We start from the raw sequence: 23,010 nt of genomic DNA, 5'->3' as shown, positions 1-23,010 counted from the left end.
GTCAGCCTTCTTGGTTGGAACCATATTGAGAATGCGTACATCAGTCTCTAGAGCATAATCCCAAAACGAAAATGGGAGAGTTGTACGGGTCATCATTGATCTTACCATGTCTAACAAGGTTCGATTTCTCCTTTCAGACACTCCATTATGTTGAGTAGTATATGGAGGAGTAAGCTGTTGGACAATTCCACATGCTTTTAGATAATCCTTAAACTCTTGGCTTAAGTATTCACCACCTCGATCCGAACGAAGAATCTTAATGGTTTTACCGAGTTGATTTTCAACTTCATTTTTAAACTCTTTGAATGTTTCAAAGACTTCATGTTTATGTTTAAGCAAGTAAACATAACCATAACGACTGAAATCATCCGTAAAAGTTATGAAGTAGCTAGCTCCTTTCCTTGACACATGTCTAAATGGGCCACAAACATCGGTATGAATGAGTCCAAGAAGATCTTTAGCCCTTTCTGGCGAATGCTTAAAGGGTTTTCGTGTCATCTTGCCGGAAACTCATGACTCGCATTTATCAAATGATTCATCATTTAATTTTAAGATCCCTTCACGTTGAAGTCTTTTAATGCGATTTTTGCCAATGTGTGCAAGACGACAATGCCAAAGATAGGTAGAGTCCAAGTCAGTCTTGGCTCTTTTGCTAACATTATACATTGAATTATTTGAAACACAATCACGCATATCAATTTCATAAATACCATCATAAGCAATAGCATCAAAATAATGAACATTATTTTTAGAAACTGAAATATCAATATTATTAAAAACATTAATGAATCCGTTGTCTTTCAACAAAGAAACTGAAATAAAACCTCTAGTAATAGAAGGTGCATAATGACAATTGTCTAGAACAATAATTAAACCGGAAGGAAGAACTAAATGAAATTCTCCAATTGCTTCAACAACTGCTGGTAGACCATTGCCCACTATCAACTGCAAAGCTCCGGGCTTCAGTTTCCTCCTTTTCCTAAGCCCCTGTAATTCATTACAGATATGAGTTCCACAGCCAGTGTCATAAACCCACGATTTACGCTTAGTTAAGGAAAATAATTCATTGGTGAAGATACCTGAAGTACTAGCACCGCTAGTATTCTTCTTCTTCTTCGAGTTCAACTCGACAAGATACTTAAGACAGTTCCTCTTCCAGTGCCCGACTTCATTACAATGATGACAGCTCTGGTCTTTAGCCGGATGCTCTTTCTTAGTCGGAGGAGTCTTCTTTGGCTTGGAAGGATTTGCAACTTGCTTGCCCTTTCCTTTGCCATCAGCTTTGCCTCTAGCTTGTTGCGATCTTTTAGCTATTTTGGATCCTACCCCCTTTGATCATAAGAACATTAGAGTCATTGTCCATCTTGGGAATTGTTTTCTCAAATTCATTGAGCATAGCATGAAGTTCATTAACAGTCTTTCTCATAGAGTGCATGTTATAGTTTTAGACAAAACTCTCAAATTCCTTAGGAAGAGATTTGAGAATCATGCCAACTTTAACATCTTTATGATAAGCATACTCCATTGATTCCATTTTGTAAAAAATGCTCTTCATCTTGAGCACATGACTGCTAACCGACTTTCCAGATTCAAGTTTCATATCATGGAGTTCCACGACATTGTCGAAAAGTTCCACTCCGGCTTGTTTCTCATATAAAGATTTCTGCTCTCTGATCATATCATATGGAGTGTAAAGTTCGAGTTGTTTTTGTAGCTCGGGAGACATGCTCGCAAGCATCAAACAACAAACTTCATTAAATCTAGTGTACTGAACTCTATAGTCAGCTTTTTCAGCTGCTGTAGCAGTGGCAACCGGTTCATTAGGCCATTGTCTTTCAATGACATCCATACGTTCCTCAACTCGCAGAACAATTCGTAGTTGACGAAACCAGTCATTGAAATTTGATCCATTAAGCTTTTCTCTTTCAAACATTTGCCGAAAAGCATTGGTGTTTGTGGAGGGATTCATTGCCATCTACAAAACAAATTAAGTTTTAAAAATCAGTATTTTCGATAATTAGTCCTTAAGAAATTAATTACCCAATGTTTATAGAATAAACAATTAATTTCATTAAGGCTAGGATCCAATTGACATGCAACCATTTCATCAGTTGATCTGCTAGAAATGATTACACTCAAAAGGTAAGTGACGATCAATAATTGCATTACAAGTGCAATTCCTAGAAAGTATGGGACCTACGTAAGACACTCGATTCATCAAGTGATCTTTTGTAATCATGTTTTGTCCCATCTTTTGCCACGGGTCAAGGTCTCACCGCTTAACTCGCTTTAAGTCGTCCAACTAAGAACGTGCAAAATTGACCACCACTCTGTACCAGTGAATGGGTTTCGCCATGCAATCGCCATTTCACCACTGTGTACCAGTGAGTAAAACAACGACCCCATGTGTCCTTGACAAATTGGATGACAAATAACTTAAGTTTATTGGGTTAGTCAATTTGATATGTGATCAAAAAGTCATGTTTCTAAGATTCATGCATATCTTCTAAACATAAAATTTAATAAAATCATTTTTATAGTTTTAGCAACACAAGAGAGCTCGGTAGCTCCATTTGAACGCACAAAGAAGCGCAAGGGCAAATGTTTGCGATGAACACAATTAAAAACCCTCCATTTTAGAAGGCTAGCGCCCTAAACATGTCACTATGGCTTATTCATGTCTAAATCGGCTCCCCCTTCAAAGAAGAGGACCACATACATCAAGTCGCCTTGATTGCGTAAGCCTTAAACACATACAAAACAAAAAATTATCACATAATCACATAGTTGCTCACTGGAAATTCCAGTAGCTTCACGACCTGTTTAGACCTGTTTCTGGTCCGATTTAGATTTCGACCAGAACTACAAAGTTTTAGCCCTATGTGTTGAGAATCTACAGTTCAAAGCACGACCTCTAACTCATTACGGATTAAAAAATATGAGTTCTTTAGTAAACTGTCGCAAAACAGAAAATTTACACGAAAAATTCACATAGTCGCACAATTAATTATCCAATTATCTAGCATAATTAACCCTAATGATCAAGATTTCATATCAATATATCTAAGTAAGAATCATGAATGATTTGCATGAAAAATTCATGATTTTTACTTCTTTTTAACCATTAAAAATAAAGGTACAACATATAATTACATGCAATTTATCATATAAACATGCAATTAATCAAAACTTGGATTAAGAACCCTAAAAAAAAACTTTTTTTTTTTATTTTCTGGAAAAAATTTTCGATCCATATATATATATATATATATATATTAAATAAAACCTTTTTCTTATTAAATAATGTAATTAAATTACAAAATCAATTTAACTATATATATATTCGAAAACTTTGAAGATCAAGAACCCTAACCCCCGTTCAAGTTTTGATTTATTGGTAATCAAAAAACATACATAGTAGGCTCGTGATACCACCGTTGGGTTATATAACTATTATCAAACAAATCACGCAACGGAAGATAAGATTTATGTAGTTTAATTAATTAACCAAGATAGAAAACGTGTACCTTAAATTGGAGAGAATAAACAAGAAACCTTTATGATAAGGTTTGAATTAAACCTCTCTACGATTGCACACACAACGTTGGAATGTATGTATGCTAGTACTTGATCACGAACCGAACAACCCTTTGTTCTTAGCTCTTGAATTCGACCCAATCAAAAACCCGAAACCCTTTTTTTCTTGATGTAGTCGATCGAACCAAAGAGAGAGAGAGAAGAAGAGATTTTTAGGATTTTAGAAAACCTAATGAATTGAATGTAGAAAACAATTAGATTAGGCATCTATTTATAGTGTTTAGGAAACTTGATGACCAAGTTTAGGGTTTGTGAAACCCTTGGACGATCGCCCCCCCCCCCCCCCCTAGAACAATTTAGAGGGTTTCCTAATTGTTTCCTAATTCAAACTCTTCTTCGTTAAGTCCATTAGTTAAGTACCGTTAACTATTAACTCTTTTAACGGACCTCCGTTAGATTTTTGTGATCAAATTAATTAATAAATTACATTTAATATGTTAATTAATTTATAGTTACATTCACGTTCAGGTGTGACCCTGTAGGCTTAAATACTTTCCGGACATACGTTAATTTTACGTGATCATATTCTAACACTCCCTACACGTTATGTTGCTGGTAGAAACATAGTTGTTTAGATCACATTTTAGCCTCTTACCCGATTATTGTCTTCATTTGTTCCTGGATCACTACCTAGTGGTAAAGGTGTAAACGTGTCGATACACTGTCAAGCTCGAGCTCGACTCGACTATAAAACTCGAAGCTCGAAACTCGACTCGAGCTCGACCGAGCTTCAACTTTCAAGCTCGAACACGATCTCGCCTTACGTATTTACACTTTTGAGCTCGACTCGATTAAGTATTAAACTAAGTTTTAGATCATATTAGTCATATAAGCTCGACAATTTCAAGCTCGACTCGATTAAGCTCGGCTCGGTAGGATAGTAATTATGTAAAAATATATAATAATCAAGGGTAAAATTTTAAATAAGCACAAGCTCGATTAAGCTCGTGTGCTTTATGAGTAGGTTATTTTGAGATTCGAGCTCGACTTGAAAGTCTACTCGAGTAGCTCGAGATCGAGCTCGGCTCGACTCAGACCGAGTCGATTTCGAATAATTTGCGAGTCGATTTCGGGTAACTCGTGAACTGTCTCGTTTCGTTTACACCCCTATGGTCTAGCAGCACTCCTACCAACTTGTCCGTAAATAATATACTTACATTAATTGGGTTGATCATATAAGTGTGCCCTTAACTCTCACAGTTTATTTCAAAGTTGTGATTCTGGCAACAATTTGGAACATTTGGAAGAACTTGGACGAAGCCATCTTTAACAATCTCAATGCAAAACAAAAAAGATTTTTTCTTTCCGGATGATATCGTTGTTTTATTTATTTAGATGGATTAGTTTTAGAATAAAGAAATATCGTCCGTCGTGATGTGAATGGATTGCAAACCCAAAAAATTGTAACTCAATTACCTTGTAACATCTTTTTCTAGCATCTTGCTAGTTATTAATGAATTTTTGCTGTTACAAAAATATGTATATATAATATTTTTAAAAAATATATTACTCAGGATACTGGCATGGTGTCCTACACTGAAAACATCACTTAGGCATTCACAAGAGAACGCAATGGCACCAAAGCACGAAACGCTCTATTGCAATGTGAATTTGCTTCTACATCGTGTAGACTTCGGGCATGTTAGAGCCTTTTAAAAGGTTTTTGGGAGTTTTAGCTTTTAATTTTGAATAATAAGCTCTTATTATGTTAAAAGTTTTGTTTAGATATAACTAGATTTAACTTTTATTTTAAATAAACAATTCCAATATGAAATGCTACTTGAAGTAGCGTTTCAAGAGTTTTTAGTTTGAATGAAGCTTTTAATATTTCAAAATTACACAAATATATCTCTTAAATTTGTAGGTACAGTAACCAAACAAACACCTTTAACAAGTAAAAGTTATATCTAACAGTTTTGTTTAAAAACTACGGTTCACAGGTACAACTAAAAGTTACAATTACAAGCTACATCTAATTTCACCAAACATCTCCAACATATAAGCGGTCGAAACTTATAAGAGATATTATCAAAAGTGTATCATCAAGTTTGTAAATGGTTTTGGTTGTCCTTCGATTCAAGTTGTATTTCAATTAGTATTTTAGGTTTTTTCATCAATATTTCCAAGTTGTATCTATGAATACAAACGTAAGCGTACAACGACTGAAAGTATGTCTTCATATAGAAACACTCAAAGTTTCCCAAACTTGTATCATTTTATCTTCAGAAATTCTAGTCATAATAGCAATAATATGCATGCCAACGACACATGACTTTTCTTAAAACCAAAGCAATTTGAAGTCTCATGTAAGAGATACACATGACCTGTTCCTTCTGTTTCATGACAAATATTATTAGCGTTATTACTTATTATTATCATTTTAGGTTTTTTTTTCTTTCTTTTTTTTTTTTTTGCAAAGTATTACTCAAAATTTTAGTTAATTACAGGGATGGTTTTTCTTAAGTAAGTAACATTGTTTCACAGGTTATAGTTTTTGTATTATCTATGACAGTATATATGGAAGGTTGAGATGTAAACAACTTTATCCATATATTTACTTCTATTCAAGATAAATAGATTATCTTGTAGGTTCTATCAAATGATAAAAATGACCACTGGCCTTGTAAACAGTAACGCTTTTTTTTTTTTTTTTTGTCTCTGAAGACAAAAACATTAACCATTTGATATTAAATTAGTTCCTAAGGTTGATGGTTCTTTGTGTCAATATTAAATTGTGTTGGTCGTTTTTGACCCTTTGGGGTTAAATTTATTGTCTCTAAAGTTAATAACTTTTCATACCTTAATTTAGTTCGTAGTTTTTATTTTTTTTTATGGTATTTTTTAAAATTATTAATGGATCAATGAAGTATCATCGTACTATTAGTGATACTATTCGATCATATTTCTACACTAAATCACCAATTCGGTAAAAAAAACCAAATTTTCTAAAGACAGATCTATAAGATTCAACTCAAAACTTTACGGTCACTAAGTCTCATCCCACTAGCTATCACGATACTAGTTGATCTAAATCATATCGGTTATTTATAGTCTTAACTCTACTAAAATGCCTTTTTATAAGTAACGAGCCATTTTATAAGATGTCATCGTTCGGAACTACATGCGTTGAATTGAAAGTTGCAAAGCTAGAAGACAACCATTTCATAAATGTTTAGGACCTTATTGACTAGCTCGATGTAAAATAGTTGTTTAAATGTCGTTGGGATTTAGCCCAATTGGAAATGTAATGTCTTTTATGTCTTTCAGCAAAATGTTAGTCACGGGTTCAAAACCTTTGAAATGCATATTGGGAAGTCATTCTCTAGCAATTAGCTGGTTTCCTCCAGAATGATAGTGAGACTTCCACCGCCAGTCATGTCCTCGGATTGACTGTGCTGGTGACGTGGTCAATCTCTACCGAACGATGAAGAGACATACCGCTGAATCCAATCACCACTACTGTTAAAAAAATAAAAATAAATAATAGTTGTTTAGATTTATTGCATTTTCAACAATCTTTTCTAAAAACACCACATCAAAACATTGTTTATATACTCATTAAATTAAATTGCATTTTACATTTTATTAAACTTAACAAGGATTTACTAAGATGTGCTCATTAGTTACATGCTATATATAGTTTCTTAAATGAAGCTAATGTTTCACAAAAATACATGATTAAAGGTGTCAGACAAAATTGAGAGGTTGATAGAGTTTCTGAAAGTCAGAGACATAAAATAGCAAAATGTGACAACTAAATAACATTAGCATGCACTTATATATTGTAGAGACTATTGTACTTATTGTAATTTAACTCTTATGATTATCTTTGTAATGCAAAAGACTAATACAAAACTTTGAATGGGTTGTCCTCTATGTGATAAGACAGATAATTAACTGCTAGCATTATTTTATGTTGTAAGAAAGATAATTATGGAGAATATAAGATTGAACGTGTATTTGTTGGAGAAAAGTGTGGGTTTTGACTTGCCGTTTGGGGTAAGCAGACTTGGGGAGTGACCAATGAGAACATCATATCACCTGGGTTAAACGAGTCTTTCTATACCTCCATTTATTTTGAAAGCATAGGCTTGGATATACTCACAATTATTATCTTTACATCACATAGACAAAATACTCGCACGTTCTTGTTGTGAAATGGTGTGGGTGTGATAGATCAAGTGTGATAGGTGATAGGTCATAAAAGGTGATAGATCATAAGAGGTGATATATCATAGAGTGTGATAACCAAATGCCTTAACCGTACGGGTTCCGCCCTAGAATTTAAAAATCCGTCGAAAGTATATCGAATGCCTTTCTAATGAAAGAACATAAAATTGTAAGAACACCCATATAATTTTTACAATTTATCAATATAATGTACGGTCTTTGAGTTAAAATTTTTTGAACGATATAGAGGAATAAAATTATTTATGTATGAGAGTGAAAAAAAAATGAGTGGTTTCAATTTGAGAAGTAGGATAAAAAATTAAAAAATTGAAAAAATTTGAAGGGAATATATGTTTTATAATGTAGTAGAGATAAGAAATTAGGTTTTCAATTTATATAAGAAAAAATACGAAATGTAGCCCTTAGGGATATATTTAAAGTGCATAAAAAAAATTGTATTTAATTTTTTATATTAAAAGTTCTCAATTTTATGATAAGTGTACAGTTATTTAATGTATTTTCACCACCACCCTTAGGGGGTGTTTGGTTGGAAGGAAATTCATTGGAATTCATCGGAGTTATTTGAATTCCATTCTTTTTCATGTTTGGTTGAATATTTGATGGAACTGAAATTTAAAACATTCCACCGAATACCTTAAATCAAGAAATTTGAAATTTCTTCACATATGCAAAGGAAAATTTTGAATTTCATTGGAATTTATATACTTGACTAAATATCCTTCCTAAGTTATTATTATTATTATTATTATTATTATTATTATTATTATTATTATTATTATTATTATTAATTAGTAATTATATTATTATTAACTTTATTAACTAATTTTATTTTATTATTTTCTATTATTTTTTTATTTAAATATTATTATATAATAGTAAATATTATTTTATTATAATGATTAAAAGTTATTTTTTTTACTATTATATATATTTCTTTTTTATTAATTTTATTAATATTATTAATTTTATTATTATATTAGTAAATATATTTATTATTGTTGTTGTAATTATTACTACTAATAATTATTATTTTTAATAACTTGTCATTATTATTATTTTGTTATTATTATTTTTTATAACATTTTTATTTATAATATTTTTATATATATTAATTTTTTCTTACGATACTATTTATTAATATAGATATTAATATTTTGTTATATTATATTACTATTAAAATTTATTAATTATATTTTATCATTATTAATATTTATTATTTTTAGTTATTTATCTTTAATATTATTAACATTTTTATTTATTAAATTTCATTTTTATTTTTATTTAATATAATAATATCTATGATTACGAATATTAATTCATTATTTTTTTAAAATTTAATATGGTTTTTATTATTTTAAATTGTATTATAGTTATATTATTATTATAATTATTATTATCATAGTTTTATTATGATGATAATTGTTATTATTATATTTTATTAAGATATTATAAAAATTTAATAAAAAGTAATTTTGTCATTTATTATAATTTCAATTCAGATTGTTTAGTTGAATCCCGTTTAATTATGTCAATTAAACATAGACAAGTTTTAAAACTTTTCAATTCTAATTTTTTTAAATTTCAATCCCTTCAATAAATTATAATTCCTTAAAAAATATTCTACAAATCAAATGCCCAGGGTTTTGTTTAGTCTAAACTTTTTTTTAAAATAAATTGTTTCTATATTCTTGCTAGGTAGTTATTAAATTTTGCTCTTTGAAAAAGGAAAAAAAAATGAAGATAATTGTGTAAGCTTAGTTTTATTTTATTTTATTTTATTTTTTAAAATGGCTGTAAGCTTATTTAGTTAAATTTGGATATGCGGAATCTGCGGTCTTACTTTGAATAGTGTTAGTGCGTGTATGTGTACATTATCGAATTTCCTTTTTGTATTTTGATGCTTTGATGTGAAGGGGTACTTTTCATATTTTTTCGTGATTTTCTAAAACGTAGAGGGTAGGACGTAGGATAGAATCATTTAGTGAACAATTAGGTAACATTTGAAATTAATGTTCTGTTAATAACAAAACACATGCTACCTTAGTTTTGTAATTCAAATTTTGAAATAAGTTAATTATATGTACACATTTTTTTTTTTATCTAAACTAAATTATAAAGCATAAATAAGTTTTCTAAGAATTATGAAATTTTTATATAATGGGTAGTGATCATTTGAAAACTAAAATTTTTGTGAAAACTAGAATACTTTACAAAACACACTGTGATCTGAATTTAACATAATGTGTTTTTAATTATTTTTTATAAAACACATTGTGTTGAGTTCATATTATAGTATGTTTGAACAATTTTCTGATTTTCACGCATTATCAAAAATACACTGTGATTTAAAACTTAACACAATGTGCTTTTAGATTACACTTAGAAAACACAATTAAAACACATTGTCTTAAATTCAGATAACAGTATGTTTTGACCAATTTAATAGTTTTCACAAAAATTTTAGTTTCAAATGAACATTTCACAATTATATAATCCCCTAACAAATGAAAAAGCTTACTTTGATTGATTACCAACAAATGAAATGAAAGTAAAAATAAAAAGTCTCTAAGAATGTTTTCAAACCGGTCGGTCCGACCGATCTAACCACGGTTGGACCGCTATTTTCAAGATATCTAGTTTGAAAGACCCCAGTTGGACAGCTGTAATGAACCGGTGTGAACCGGATGAACTGGACAATCGGACCGAAACCAGACCGCTATTCGAACCGCTTTGGGCCGAGTCAAACATTCTTTTTTTGTTTGTATTTCTTATCATTTGTAAGGAAAAACTGGAGCCATCGTGAACATTGCGAAAGAGTCGTCATGAAACCGTCGTCGTGAATCCGATTAGGAAGTTGTGGAACCGTCGTGGATTGGATCCGGCCGAAAAAGTCGTCGTTAACCTGATCAGAAAAGACGACGATAAAGCAGATTGGTCGTGCCGTCGTGAATATTGGGCCTGCTGTGATTCAATATATTGGATCTATTGTTGAACATTAGCTTTCGATAATGAAAAACGTATTTCATTATGTGTTATCGTTTTTAATAGGTGAGAAAGTGTAGTTCTATAGTGGGAGGAAATATGAGATAGGAAAAGAAATTAAAAATAAAAAGAGGTTAAGTATTTTTCTCATCCCTGTGGTTTTTCGTTTGTGCACTTTTCATCACTCCGTTAAGTTTTCGGCCAAAATCATCCCTATGGTTTTCAGTTCGTCCCTGCTTCCGTTAAGTCCCCCCACGTGCGTGTCACGTGAAGGATATTTTCGTCCACCAGAGCTAAATAACTCAGTATATAATAAAAAAAAACCCTCTTTCTCTCATAAGACGTTTCCCTCTTTTTCCCTCTGTTCTTTCCCTCCTAATTTTCCTCTTTTCTTTCCCTCTTAATTTCCCAAGATCATATGATTCCCTACTGTGTGTGGTAAGCCATCGATAGTTCGAACATCATGGACAACAAGGAACCCAGGTCTTCGTTTCTATTGTTGTTCATGAAGTGTAAGTATTAATAAATCCTAATTTTCAAGATTTTGTTTTTTTTTTCATTCTTTTCCATAGGTATCAAATAACTGTAGGTTTCTTGGATGGGTTGATCCACTAATGTGTACAAGATCCATGGACATCATACCTGGATTGCGACGATCCAAGAACCAAATGGAAGACGAATTGAAGGAAAAAAATCTTCAATTGAGTAGGTTGAAGAAGTGTTTGGTACTTAGTTGGGTTTGATTCATTTGGTTTTTCTTGTATAGTTCATAATTTAGGTGTATTCTGTTAGTTTCAAAAAATCAAATGTTATGGTGTAAGGTTTAATTATGTAATGTTTTGTTGTTGGTAATGTAAGGTTTTACTTGAATGAAAAATGTAATGTTTTTTTTGTTGTTGATATGATTTGGTATCTTCATTTGAAGAGAAAATGTAAGGTTTTACCTTTATTTGGTTTGATGGTATAGTTTGATAGTTTATTAATGTAAAATGCATTTGCATTATGTGTGTTTTACCTGCATTGTATACGAAGTTAAAGTACCAAAATGCATATTCACACAAAATGTAAAATACAAAATCAAAGATAATGCATATTGTTACGAAGTTCAAACAAAGTCACATGACTGAAAAACACACAAAATGTGGCAACATACTAGGAAACATCAAAAGAAAACACACATAAAGTACTTAACCAACAGATTGTTTCGTTTCGAAAGTGTTACACTAGAACCATTAAATTAAAGGATGGAACTATCAACTTGATTTGCACCAACAGCTTGTTTTGGAGTATATTGACTTGCACGATCAGTTTGAGTGGATTGACTTGCATCCTTAGCAGCAGATTTTTTTGGCCTTTACACACCTTGACTTGATTGACTTGCAACAGCAGCATCACTTCTCTTCACTCCTTTCCTGGCTTGACTTCGGTCATCTTGACTTTGACTCTGACTTGCACTTTGACCCTTACGCTGCCTTGCATTGTGGCCTTTGTTCTTACACTTTAAACAAGTAATAGTTTTCCAGCCCTTGTAAGTTTTCCATTCTTTACAATCTTTGATTTTTCTTTTTCCATAGCACTCTTCCTTCTAAGTTTCTTAGGCCTGCCAATTTGAGTCTTATGCAAAGGAAGGAGAAGTTTAGTTGGGTGCTGACTCTTTGGCCATGAAGAAGATCCAGAAACAGGTTCCAATTTGAAGTCATAAACTCCCTAATAATATAATTCAGTTGCTCCATATCAAAATATCAAATCCATAAAGATCAACAAAGTTAAAAGAATCAACCTTTACATCAATATATTGTTTCTTAGGGTTTGTAATGAACTGATCAGCTTAATGAACGTAAATGGTGAGCATACTTTCGTAGTCATCTGTAAAAATCAACAAAGAATTTGAATATTAGTTATTTTAATTTTAAGTATAAAATAAACCCTAAATCAACATGATTAAGAAATAACTAACCAAATATGAATGAGACGTCGTTGGGATTTGGTTTTCTTTGTATCCATTTGTCTACTTTTTTTCATGTTGAAATCAAAGGTTTGATTTTGTTTTTGAATTTGTGTTTGATTTGTGTGTGTTTTTGGCTTCAGTAATTTGGGGATAGCACAGGGACGAAATGGGGGAAAATAGGGTTGGGCGAGTATTTATAAGACACACGAAACGTCTAATGGACGAAAATACCTCTCACGTGACACGCACGTGGGGGAATTTAACGGAAGCAGGGACGAACTGGAAAACCAAAGGGATGATTTTGGTCGAAAACTTAATGGTGGGATGAAAAGTGCACAAACAAAAAACCACATAGATGAAAAAAGTACTTAACCCAATAAATAGTCTTTGAGAAGATAAAATGCCATCTCTTGCTATATGTCACGTGAGACTTCAGGTAAACTTTTGCAACTAATAAATTTTATTATATTTATGTATAACAATAATTTTTTGGGGTATATAATAATGAGGATAATAAATAAAATATATTTATAGTTATAACTTATAAAGGGTTGGTAATATATGTTTGTCTTGTATATAACTTAGGTATAAAATCTTTCATATATTAATTTTTTAATTTATAAAAAACATGAAAGCTAATTATATTTTTATTATACAATAAATATTAAAATATTATTCTATATCTTGCTTATGTACATGAAAATTGCACCATCACTTTTCCTAGTTGTAATACAATTTAAACTATAAATAAATAATATATTATCTTAAGAAAAGTATATTTATTAAAAAAACCGGTCTGATCATGGTCCAATCAGTCTGACCGGTCCGACCAATAAAAAATTCTTACACCGGTTCAGTGTCTGGTCCGGTTTCAAAACATTGGGAAAACACAACTTAAATTCGTCAGTCATTATATCTTGTCATTGTTTAATATTGTAATATGTGTACTGTGTACATCATTCCTAGATTTGTATTAATGGTTTGTATTAGAAATACAAGACGTACTGAAAAGTTTAAACATTATGTTTTATCGATCTAGTGCGAATCACATATGATCTTGACAAGTTGACATGCTAAAGTTGGTTAACAATCAACAGATTCTTCTACTTTTTATATGACTTTGCATACTAATAAGTTGTATGGAGAAATGTAAACAATATTTACAATAAATTGTACATTATTATGAGTTTTAAAAAATAATTATTACTATTTTTAGCAAATGAATAATCATGTGGTGGAAAAGTTATTCTCATAGGCACAAAAGCTGTTGTAAGACTTGGTCAAAACTCGTCCAACTCGGTCAAGACTCGACCAACTTGAGTCATAATTCGGATCAATTTTGATCACTTTTATTTTCTATTTATAATTTTTTTTTAATAAAATCTTAAATTGGTTTAAGTTTATATTTCTTAATAATTAAGTTTGAACTTTAGAATATTACTCGTATGTTAATATTTTTTAACAATTATATTTAAGTTTGAAGTTTATTACATATAATTTCAAGTTTTAATATTTTTCTATATAAAAAAAACAATCGAGCTGGTGCACCCCAATTCTGATCCGAGCTTTTAAAAACTCCTAACTCCCTCATTCGTTGATCTGATCTCAACTCACGAATAATCTAAGATAGGCGGAAATGTAAGGATTGAGAATTTTAATTGAAAGAAATAGTTTTGCTATCATAAGATTGTACAATATCTTTTTTAACAACGATGTATCAACTATGAAATTGGTTAGTCTCTTAAAAGGAAAAAAAAAAGATAATGGAGGAATAGTCCCAATATTATAATTGGATACCCATTAATTCACCTGTAGTTGTTATATGATAATGATACAATTACCTCCATTCTAAGTAACACATGATATAGGCACCCCGAATGATCGAACTCACATTTTTATAACTTCACAGTTGCATCTGGAGACATGAAGATTTGTCCAGATATATTTAGTCCAGTGGCCAGTGTACAGTTGATGCCACTGGAGCTTTACTCCAGTTAAGATCTGACCAAGATCTGAAGTCATTCCAGTTGAAGTCGAAGACAACAAGTGGAAGACAGAAAACATTCATGGCAGCGTAGCCCAGTGGATGTTTTACCCAGATCAAGACTGAAGAACATCAGTGTAAAGTACTTACAAAGCTTTACACTGATTACGAGAAAGACTTTTTTTATTTATGTAATATTATCCGGACAATAACCTTTGTCTATGATTAAAATACAAAAGTGTATAAAATAGGTTGTATAAAGTGATTTTATGTCTTACTTTATCAAGCATTTTGAAGGAATTCAATACATTTCCTTAAATGTTCTCAACCATATTTGTACGACAAGGTTGACGCCTATAAATATAGGCCTTTGCACAACCAAGAAACAAACTTTGCATAGTCAGACTTTGCATATTCTTGGAGAACTTGTGCAATATTATTCTCTCAATCGCAAAAAGGAAATTTTCACATTATTAAGAGAGCTTTCAACTATTAGATCATTTGTATTTCTAGGTTGTTAGGATATTTACAGATCTTGTAATATCTTGATTCCACAACAATCTTGTATTTTATTTATGATAATAAATAAAATACATTAAAAAAAAGGAAAATTACCTCCTTAGACAAATAGAAGAAGGTGGGTCTTGCATTGGACATAATTCTAAAATTTTTCCAATTTAGTTAAAATAATCGTGGGATACAGTATTAAAAATCACGGATGGAATTTAGCCAATTAAAATATTACACATGCCCTTCTTTTAGTCTATCTTTATTTTCATCTTTTCAAGTTTCCGAATTCCAACCTTTCCTTGTTTTCTGTATCTCTTTGATTCAGTAACAAAAAAACGAACATGGGACCAATTGGATTTTTAATCTCAATTCACGTTTTGTAATCTATAATTCTAAGACTTTGTTATAAGAATAAATTTGCAAAAGATTATGCATGCATACGAATTGAATAACCCATTGGTTGAGAAGACGATCATCTATTTGGTCACATTACATGAATGAAATTGGTTATGGAACAACCAAATTGATTAATACAGGATATCAAAGAACACATTGCTACTCAAACAACCTTGTAGAGCAAGAACACATTTCCCTTCTGTTTAAAAGAGACTTGAACAGGCCACACAAAACCAACGAGAAACAGTCCTCGAGGAAGGCTGAAATCAATACTTGTTACCCTCTGAAGACGTGACCAGCATCCCTCTTTTAGCCTCTGATTCGAGCAGCCCATGAGACTTGGAAATCATCATGAAACAACCTATTTGGAGAATCGATGAAGCTGTAAAACTGCTCTGAATCAGCCTTTCGCATTATTTTTGAGCCATGAAAGGTTGTACTTGACACCCTCTAATTAATCATCATCTCTCATTCATGTTTCGATCTCTGTGACAACTCGCTCACTCTAGTTTATGTCCAAAGTAGCTTCAATAATCAGACCCAGCAGATCCAAATCCATATATATGTACGATATTATTCATGCATAAAAATCTATTTAAATTGAGCCATAAATACGATGAATACGTTTCTGTCTCATAAAGCGACAAGATACATATTGGCTGATTTTTTGAGTCAGATTTTTTAAACGCCGCCACATAATAATTTGAAAACTTATTTCCAATCAAGCACTGCACTTGCAAGTTACAACAAGTGGTAACTAGTCTCAAAGGTTTAATTATGCTTGATTGAAACCCCCAAACACTATGATAAATCTTAGATGAACTAGTTTTTTTTTTTTTTGCTTTCAAACGTGGTGTTCGTTTCATTGTTTTGTTAAAGAAGAGAATTGAAGATGAGATCACAGAGGGAAAAACATCGAGAGAAGAAAAAGGAGGATACGGAAAAACAAGGACACATGTAATATTTTGATTGGCTATCTTTTATCCGTGAATTTTTATACTGTATCACACGGCTATATTGACTAAATTGGGAAAATTTTAGAATTATGTCCAATACAAGACCTACCTATTTCTATTTGTCTAAAGAGGTAATTATCAACTTGGTCTCTCCAGTTTAATTAATTATATTTACATATTTATATTGTCATTTACTTATTTATATTGTCAACCTAATAAGTAATCTTCTAGTTAAATTGGTATAAGTTCATAATAACTGATAGTTGTTTAGTCTTTGAACATATTGCAAAGACTTTCATTATTGACACAGAGATGCATTCAATATTATCCTTGGGACTTACAATTTTCTTATTATCTAATTTATGGTAAAAATAAAACCACGTTCATGATATGTCTTAAAATTAGAATTTGAAATCAAGAGAATTATTGTCGATTGTGTCTGAGAACAATCTCATCATTGGGGACCAGTAGTATTTGTTTTAGTTGATGGTTGTGATCATTTAGGTGTGAATGAGGTCACCTGTTAGGATTACCAAATCCTGGACCCTTAACATTATACATATAGTTTAAAATAAAAATTCAATATCTCTATTTTTAAATTACATTTAGAATCACAAACTTTTGTAGCGAAATACCGATATCAACCTTAGTTTATATAGATGATTTATGATTAGTTATACATGAAACAAAAATATAGTTTATGCCTTTATGGCACTTTAGATTTATTTCGTTTTAGCAACATTTACAATACCGAACCAAATTATAATTATAATTATATATATTTAACTAAAATCCATTGTAATTCCTTTTGTCAAATACGACCAACCCAACCACCAAGAACATGATACTGATGCTTATAATTAATTCGAGGATACCTATTTCAATGCATCATAGCTGGATCATTGGATCCTCCATGATTTTATTTGACTCATTAAGCCTTTAAGTATTATAATAATTCTCTATTTAATATCTACTAGAATGTCAAAACAAATATTCCGCAAGAAAATCATAATATATTTTTTCATGTTTTCATTAACCCGAACATTGTGTATGAAACAAAATTGTTTAATGACTTCCAATCATTTGAACTTATATATGTATATCTTTCTCTAGGATAGGGTTAATGTGATAAACACAAATATGGAGAGAACTGTGAGAACCACTAGTTTCCTCCCCCTTTTTCTTTTTTGTGTTGTTTTTATTTTTTTTAATTTTTATTTTTCATTTTTTGAAACTTTTTTTTGTTTTTTATTTTCTTTTAACAATAACTCATTCCAAAAAAAAAAAATTAAAAAAAATTAAAATTTTTTTGTAAAAAACCATATGGGTTACGTGTTAAAAAAACGTATAGATACGGTACGGGCGTTGCCCTACATCCGTTCTAAAGGGGTTGTCACCGGACGTATATGGGAATGGTATGGATTTGATGGACGGCGATCCAAAAGATGGTGACGGTTGTTACGGTACGGGCGTAACCCTTAATTCTAAGGGCAAAACCATTAGAGATGATTTTTCAATGGTTCTCACGGTTCTCACCATATCTGTTGGTTCTCACTTGATTTCTTCACTCTCTCTATATCTATATATGTATAACAATAACAAATTAACAATGTGTGCGTCTATTTTTTATATTTATTTATTTATTTATTTTTAATTTTATCTTGGTTATGACATGAATGAATTAAGAAAAAGTTGATGTAGAAACGAGGTTAACAATAGTAGTAAATAATTAAAAAGAGGGATAATGTATGAAATAAAAGATTGTGATCTAATACAAACATGTAATTTAAGTTGAATTTTATTGCATATAACAAACATTACCTTTATATATAAAAAAAACTCCTTGATAACTATATAAACAATCAGCAATAACTTATAGGATAGGTTGGATGTAATACAAATCATTGTTTTGAGGAAATCTTTGGCATAATATAATGTTTCGACAACTTAATCATTCAAACCCCATGTTGCTTGTTTTTGGACAAAAAGTGGACAGCGTATCCAAGCTAATTGACCCTTTAATTACCAACCATATTAAATTAGTAACATCATTATAATTTATCTACAAGATATCTTAAATTTGAATACTACTAAATACAATGTTAGAGGTAGCTAAGGGTGAGTTAGTTACTCGTTTGCTGTATAGGTAAGCTAGGGAAAAGTTTTACTCCTTAATGTATCGAGTTCGAGCCTTCTTAAAGTAGCGTTTTCTTTTTCGAGAGTTAACATGAAAATCTACTCATCAAGAGAGCTCTTTAGTGCAAACCAAGTTAAAATAACACATGCTAAACATTTAGATGTTTGCGGGTAATATACACTTTTTAGAAAAAATAATTAATTAAGGAAAAGTTTGGAAATGTTCACAAATTACCTCTAAATAACCACATACATCTGAATTAACCTTTAGACATTACCTATTATAAATCTCTTCCTTGAATGATGAGTTTCTAAGTTGGATATCAACTTTTAACGGCCCCTCTAGATTCTAAAATTTCAATAGTAAATTGTTTGAAAACTTAGCCCGGAAGCAGTGGTCACCGAATTAGTGATCTTTTTCAAATTTTCACGTCATTTTTGTTGTAATTATGAGAATATTTCAATATTTTTAATACAGCCACATATCTATGAACTAGGGTCGCATACATAGAACGGTGAGGACTTAATTGAACTTTATATAAATATTAAGAAATTCATTAGAAATGAAAATAACTAAGAGTTTTAAAAAATAGGTTTGGAGATGTCAAGCGGGTCGGAACCGCGAATCGGGTCATAAACGGGATAAGACATCAAGCACCATGAGTGTCGACCCATGGGGGTGCCACATAGGCCGACGCCGAGAGGGGAGGGACGAGAGAGAGAAGGAAAGCTTGTTTCCTTATCCCACGTTGATTCAAAGAAGGAAAACTAAGAGTCTTCTATGCCTATATAATGAACCATTATTACTTTCTTGAATCCTTGCACCAAAACCCTTTTTTTGCCTTTCTCTTTTTCTTGAAGTTCGACATCCCCTACAAGGGTGGAGAGCATTCCAACTAGTTTATTTTCTTGGTGGGTTTATTTGTTATAACATAAAGTTATAGCTAGCACTTAGTTAAGTGCCGAAGATTCGTTCGCGTGTACAAGATTTTTGAGGGGCGCGACTTCGGGCTCTATCTCGAGGAAAGTAGGTCACGTTATTCTTGCTCATGAATAACGTCTTCGAAAGGTCGTCTAAAAGGTTAGTTGTTCTTCTTATTTATTTGTTTAGTTATTATATGAATACACGATAGATCTTGACTAGAGAATTAAATAGTTTTAATTATTTTATTACAAGCTTCCGTTCTAGTAATTAACTGTTCATTAATTGTTATTTAAATAAAATTAATATGTTTTAAATACTTCAATGTTTTTAATTATTTACTAATTAAACCTTATGTTTTATAAAAGTTTAAAATATGACCCTAGATTAATGAACTGTGTTCATCTATTGAATAAACATCATTCTGGTTGTTAAAATCACAACAATTTTTACCCAATAAAAACCCTCCAACTCAAAGTTCTCCAATCACCCCATACTCCATCAAATTGGCTGCGGTGGTGTTATCAATTTCGGTGAACTTCAACAAATAGATTAAAGTTTAAAACTATTTAATTCAATAGCCAAGTAATTTACTTGGCTATGGAATTAAATAGTTTTAATTATTTTATTATAAGCTTCCGCTCTAGTAATTAACTAGCTCACAAATTAGATTTTGGCTCGATCCTTGGATTTGCGATAACCCTCTTAAGGAGGAGTGCCCGATTCTGTTCAAAAAGGAAAAAGAAAAAAAGTGCCTTATTAAAGACAGATTCGATCGTGAGGCTGGAACTTTTGAAATCTTTGAAAACAATGATATTGGTGGACTACCTGATGACGAGGTGGAAGAGAGAAGAAAGATGACCAGATTGTTGGCTAGTCAAAGACTCAGAGAATGCAGGGACACTTGGGAATGGACTGGTGATAGCAAGAACGGTTTCAACATTAAAGTGGTAAAGGAAATTTCAAGAAAAGACAAAGATGTCAGTAACAGGTTTGTGTTTAGTTGGTCCAAGTGGGTGCCGAAAAAAGGTCAACATCTTCATGTGGAGATTGGCCATGGATCGCCTTCCTACACTTGTGGCTTTAAAGAAAAGGAATTGTGCTTACGACTCGAGCATATGCAGGTTGTGTAACCAGTTTGATGAATCAACTGAGCACTTGTTTTGTTCCTGCTCAGTCTCGATGGAAATTTGGTACAAAATTGGTATCTGGTGCAAAATCCTCCCTATTTTCTTGTTTTCGGTTAAAGATCTGTTTGAGTTCTTCCAACTAGACAGAATTGGTAAACAAGAAAAGGAAGTCATAAAAGGTATTGTGTTTGTTTCGTGTTGGTATATATGGAAGGCTCGAAACGAAGTAAGGTTCACCAATGGCGTTATTAACACGGAAAATATACTTCAAGATATTAGATCGATTGGGTTTTTTTGGTATAGAAATAGAGGAAAACATTGTACGACTAGTTGAGAAATTTGGTGTAACTTTGCTTTGTTGTAATCGATTGTACAGTTTGCCTCATCACTTTGTGGTGGTGTAGGCCGTGTGAGTAATAAAAGTTAACTTTCAAAAAAAAATAAAAATTTTTTTTGATATGTTTTAAATAATTAAATGTTTTTAATTATTTACTATTTAAACCTTATGTTCAATAAGAGTATAAAACATGACCTTAGATTAATGAACTATGTTTATTTATTGAATAAACATCATTTTGGTTATTAAAATCCTAACAATTTAAGCATATAAAGTTGGTGATCAATTACTGAGCTATAATAAGAAGTAAAACTTGATATGATTTAATTACGAATTATGTATTCAAAAAACAACTAACTAAGTTCATTTAATATTTTTTTAACATATGCAACTGTGACACAAGTTACCAAAAATCTATATCTATCTATCTATATATATATATATAGTTCTCTATCTCAATTTGATGATGTGGCATATCTCAGAGCTCGCCACATCATCTTTTTCCTACGTGGCGATCTCACGTTGTTAGTCTCTTAAACGTTGACACGTAAGCTGACACCTATACATACTTGATGAATCATCATCCAGTCAACAACCACATATCCTTTATTAATTATAAATAAATAGCATATTAAAAAGTCATAAGCATGATTAGAACCCACAACCTCAAGTTTTTTACGTGAAACAAAAACCACTTGATCTAATGAGATTTTTATTTATATTTTGGAAAACATGATAGATATTCGGTCTAAAATCTCACGAAAATTATTAAAAATATTATTTATATAATTAGATGACAGTTAACATATATATAAAAGAGATATATGGTAATAGTTTCTTACCTAAAATATATATTAATGACATATTTCAAATTTATAAAAGTTTCCATATTTTAAAGATCTTTTTAATTCTTATTAAAAAGTAATAATGATTCTTAATTTTTTTTAACTAATATCTTTTGAGATATATTTTTTTTATATTTATATTTAATTTTTATTTTCTAACATAAATATATTGTAAAAATATAAACTTTAGATTACATGGAACATAAAAAAATGTAGTCTTAATTTAAGTTGAATTTATGTTTTTATATACTCTATGTTTAATTCTTTGAGGGTGGACGTAATACATAAGGAGGCAAGATGGTGATCGACCGGTGACCAGTTGAAACACCACCCGCCCTGTAGGTACCAAAGGGTCGGTAGCAAAGTGGTGATGGTAGTGTAAATCTGGTTTCTTCCTCACCCTCTCACCTTTTTAATTTTATCTTTTTCTTTGGTTTTTTTATCACTCTCAACCTCACTCAGTATGTATATTATGTATGTTAATATGAAAAGAGAGTATAAATACGTACAAAAATATAGAAAACAAAGGTGAAACTTACTTCTCATTCAATGACTGAATAAGCCTTAAATAGGCAAAACTACATTTTATGTGATCCTAAAAATAAACAAATAAACTATCAACTCTACCTAAGGAATTGGTCATGGGTATGACGCATAACGTTCATATTCTCAATTGCATATAATTCGGTCAACCCCATGACTTTATACCATTTATTTGAAGCAACACTAAAACCAACTCAAATACTAACTTAAATAAAACCAACTCAAACTAGATAATATGACTGAGTCAAGATTAATTCCTACATAGACGGTGAGAGAATGGTGAAATATTCATTACTTGTGGAAGAGATGAAGGAGGATGAAAAAAGTGAAGATTTATATTAAGGTTTATAATTTTTACTTCTAATAATGTTTATTACTTTGTCATTTGACATTTTACTTCATTACATAAAAAAATATCTTTGTTCTTCGATGACAGTTTTTTATTATATTGAATATTTGTTGAATTATTTAATAGAAATTTATGTTATCTCGTGCAACGCACGGGGCTAAACCTAGTATATATATATATTTGA

The 23,010-nt window shown here is 31.1% G+C and overlaps 1 long non-coding RNA gene across 1 annotated transcript; it reads right to left on the bottom strand.

Moving 5' to 3' along the window:
* Positions 1-11,866: 11,866 nt before the first annotated feature.
* LOC122609699 lies at positions 11,867-12,861 on the bottom strand. The gene is made up of 2 exons (XR_006325371.1): positions 12,728-12,861; positions 11,867-12,636 (listed from the first exon to the last, which is right to left on the bottom strand). It is a non-coding gene; the product is annotated as an uncharacterized LOC122609699 (long non-coding RNA).
* Between the last annotated feature and the right edge of the window lie 10,149 nt (positions 12,862-23,010).

Source organism: Erigeron canadensis, chromosome 8 (assembly GCF_010389155.1).
Source record: "Erigeron canadensis isolate Cc75 chromosome 8, C_canadensis_v1, whole genome shotgun sequence".
In the NCBI taxonomy this organism is placed as follows: domain Eukaryota; kingdom Viridiplantae; phylum Streptophyta; class Magnoliopsida; order Asterales; family Asteraceae; genus Erigeron; species Erigeron canadensis.
The sequence above is the reverse complement of the archived record's forward strand: the minus strand, read 5'-3'. Positions and strand labels throughout refer to the sequence as shown.